At 40.0% G+C, this 4,161-nt stretch overlaps 1 long non-coding RNA gene across 1 annotated transcript; it reads right to left on the bottom strand.

Moving 5' to 3' along the window:
• Nucleotides 1-2,026: 2,026 nt before the first annotated feature.
• LOC139063668 (uncharacterized) lies at nt 2,027-3,636 on the bottom strand. The gene is made up of 4 exons (XR_011517036.1): nt 3,498-3,636; nt 2,882-2,977; nt 2,712-2,799; nt 2,027-2,255 (listed from the first exon to the last, which is right to left on the bottom strand). It is a non-coding gene; the product is annotated as an uncharacterized lncRNA (long non-coding RNA).
• Between the last annotated feature and the right edge of the window lie 525 nt (nt 3,637-4,161).

Here is a 4,161-nt window from a genome sequence, read left to right as displayed (position 1 = left end):
CCACAAAGGTGTAACTGGACTACTTCTTTAAAGTGACACCAGGCCCGGTGACCTTTGGGACATGGTTTTACCCGCTTAGGAATGTGCGATCATCTTGAAACGTTCAGATCACTTACAACTCAATAGATTCTACCTTCTTGTAACGTTTCAGCCTGATTCGACCTTGTTTTCACACAAATGGACCCAGAATGAAGTGAAATTGTGCTTCGTGCAACATAATTCTGGGTGCCATTTACAAACCATAAGTGCTAATGACTCCATTCCTTTTTGGGGTAATGGGGGCTGTTAATTGGAGTACTTTAAAACAAACCTGACCTCTCTAGGATATTCAGAAGCCAAGTTATAAGCCCACAAATGTGTAACTGGACTACTTCTTTAAAGTGACACCAGGCCCGGTGACCTTTGGGACATGGTTTGACCCCCTATAGGAATGTGCGATCATCATGAAACGTTCAGATCACTTACAACTCAATAGATTCTACCTTCTTGTAACGTTTCAGCCTGATTGGACCTTGTTTTCACACAAATGGACCCAGAATGAAGTGAAATTGTGCTTCGTGCAACATAATTCTGGTTGCCATTTACAAACCATAAGTGCTAATGACTCCATTCCTTTTGTGGTTGTAGGGGCTGTTGATTGGAGTACACTAAAACAAACCTGATCTCTCTAGGAAATTCAGAAGCCAAGTTACAAGCCCACAAATGTGTAACTGGACTACTTCTTTAAAGGAGACATAACATGCTTTTAAGTTATTCCTTTTTACATCTAAATCATTCAGTTGGGGGTTTAAATACAGTGGAACTGCAGTTCTTTGGTCTGATTTCCTCATTATTGTTGCTCTACAGACCCTCATCTACCCCTGTTCTGAGGAGAGTCTTGAGAACGAGCCGTTTTTGGGTACTGTCTCTTTAAACTGGAGGAGGAGCTGTAAACTCCGCCCCCCTCCATAGTGCAGACCTGTACTCTCCTCCCCCAGTCGGACTTTGTAGTTCTATAGAGAAATCATTATTTAGCATAGCAGATTTAGCATAGCATATTAGCATTTTTAAAACATGTGGGGAGGGTAGTTCATCAAGCTGTTTCAAGGCTGCTAACTCTCTCATGCATTTGTCTGTAGTCACACACACACACCCGTCACTGCCGACGGAGGGACCAGCTAGCAGGCACGTGCGCGCGCGCGCACACACACACACACACACACACACAAGGAATGCTGCTTGCTTATTTATTTCTATAAAAAATGTTTTAAAAAATGATACAGCTCATTAAAACACCATTAAAAGAATACATTTTATTAAGATCTCTATCTATATATATACATACATATAATTATAAATAATTTTATAAGTAGTCTTATTTTATATTGGGTGTCTTAATGGCTGAAAATGGATAAAAAGCAGTTACATTTTAATTTAAAGATTTGAGATTCGAGTCAAAAATAAAGAACATTCCTCCAAATGTTCTTTAATGTGATCATTATAATTCTAATGCTTACAACTTTGTTTTTATTGTCTGCAATGCGTAGCCTATATCTTTATTAAATGTGTTTAGCTGAAAAGTGGTAATTCTCTCTAATGTGTACAGAGAGGTGGATATCAGTGCTGCAGTGAAATTCCCAGGATCAGTCTGCTTTGCTAACAAATATAGTTAAATCTTACCTGCATTCTAAATAAATACCGTTAGGTGAAAACATCAGTAGGCATTGAGTTATTGATACAATCCCTAACAGCCAGAATGGAAGAAGAGCATGCTGGGTCATCCTGGATCTGAGCCTGTTCTGTGTATTTACCTACAGGATGCAATAAATGTCTACAAGGCTGAGTTTGGACCATTACATCTAAAAGAAAACATACAATCAGTGATTTTTTTAAATTGTTTACATTAATATACAAATGTTCTAAGTATTAACCTCACAGCAAATAAGTAGAACAATATAATAAACAGGCTTTAGTAGTTAAACAGGCGTTGTGCACACAGGTGCTTTGTGTCTCGGTGCTGGTATCTAGGTCTCAGAGTTCCTGTCCTCCTGCCGTCTTCTGTTGTCCTCAGGATACGGATTGATGTTTCCTGATGATGAGGGAGGGGCAGTATGTGGGCTTCAAACTGGTCCTGGATAACAGTGGGAGACCTCCGTTGTCTGAATACTGAGACCAGAGGGTTGGTGAGATGCAGATCTTCTCTACCTCATCTAGAAACGGAGTTGGTTCAGGGAAAACTTTTCCAAAGACCAGTTCCATGATGTCATCGCCATATTCTGCAATGATAGACGATAACTTTAATGACATATTTTGTTTACAAGCAGCTTTAGGAAAGTCGTTTCTTTAGCTTTCATGTTTATAGTCACGTTTGTGTTTGTTCACAAGTTCACTTTGCTGCAGTGACTTCATATTCTTACAAATGTAATAAAATAGTGACACTAAAATTATACAAATGATTCCTTATGAAAGGAAGCTCATTAGAGAGCAGTGCAGACAGACTTACTACATGCTGCAGCTGTTTTTACAGGCCAGCTGCTGCTGAATTTGGGGAAAGTTATTCTGCACACATCCAGATCAGATGGTCGATTACAGAAAATAATGTAATTCAATAATTTCTAAACAGATTAAACAAGTAAAACATCAAATAAATCACTCTGCTGTCATCAGACGGAGTGATTCAGGGGGTGAGGTGTTCTTAATGATGAGGGTGGCTGAGGTGTGTCATCACTCACTTTGGTCTGGTCCAGACCGTCTCTTTACTGGTGGGTCTCCTTCCTCAGTAGGTGACGTGAAATGCCAACATCTGAACGTTCTGTGTTCCTTAGAGGAGAAGAAAAGTAACATTAGCAAGCTGGCTAAATTATTTTTTACTAGCATCTCGGAGAAGCAGATCTTCACTTACCTAAACATCAGACCAGTTTGTCCCAGCTGAGCTCATCAGGGCTTTAGTCTGACAGCCTGTCAGTGAAACACGGCTCCAGTCTTCTGGATGTTGACTCTAAAAAGCAAAGTAGCATTTTTACTTTTGTTTTACAGCCGATTTTATCAGCTTTCCGACGCTCACGCTCATACAGACGGTGAGCTTTGCTGCGTCTGACTGATAAAGTTTTTATATATGCAGTGAGACAAAAAACTAACCTCACTCCACTCAGAGATTGTTCTTTAAAACTATTAAATCCACTGTGTTGACGCACTTTAATGACTTTGTCACGCTGCATTTTAGCTGATATGGGACTTTATTTACTGGATGCTAAGATTACATCACACTCATGTAGAATAACACACAGGCTCTCTGCTGCTACAATCAGTGGGAGGTTATCATCTGGTGTAAAAGAAGGCGTTGATCAGAAATCACGTTTTATTCCACGAAAATCAGCCAAATCCACATTGATCTGGGTGCTAACTTTACTAGCATACTGTGCTAGCGATAGCAAGCCGGATGCTAACGCTTTTGTGCTGCTAATGCCCGTAAATCTAAAGTAAAGTTTGTCGACATTTTAGAGTGATATGAAGCTTACCGCTCTGCTGCTGTGTCCCGGTGCTGCCACATTCAGATGCAAATGACTCCTTTTAGATAGATGAAGCCCTCAGTACTTACTAGCCTGGAGACAGGAACGAACGAACCACGCGCGCGCGCGCACACACACACACACACACACAAACACAAACACAAACACACTACTTTTTCTTCTGTGTTTTTTTAGCAGTAGTGTCATCAGCTCCTGGGTTTAAATACTGCCACACCACCCTTCCTTAAAACGAGGAACAGTTTTGAGCTGTGTGTGGCTAAAATAACCAGACATTCTGCATTTTTCCAATAGGACTACAAAAAATCTTAGCGAGAAGAAAAAATGGCGGATTGGCTCTGTGTTTAGCCGAGGGCCATTACCATATTTGGTAGTTATCCTGACTAAATTAATTACTGACGTAATGGATAATGTAAAAACTGAACGGGTGGACAAACATGCCCAAAACTTAATTATTAAATATCTAAATAGCAACTCCAGTGAATAATATAAGCCTTTTTGCTCACTTAGACACTTAAAATGTGAAACACACTGTGTTAATGGATAAAAAAGTGGGTTTTTCATGTTATGTCTCCTTTAAATTGACACCAGATCCGGTGACCTTTGGGACATGGTTTGACCCCCTTAGGAAAGTGCTATCATCATGAAACGTTCA

Source organism: Nothobranchius furzeri, chromosome 17 (assembly GCF_043380555.1).
Source record: "Nothobranchius furzeri strain GRZ-AD chromosome 17, NfurGRZ-RIMD1, whole genome shotgun sequence".
NCBI classification, from domain to species: domain Eukaryota; kingdom Metazoa; phylum Chordata; class Actinopteri; order Cyprinodontiformes; family Nothobranchiidae; genus Nothobranchius; species Nothobranchius furzeri.
The sequence above is the reverse complement of the archived record's forward strand: the minus strand, read 5'-3'. Positions and strand labels throughout refer to the sequence as shown.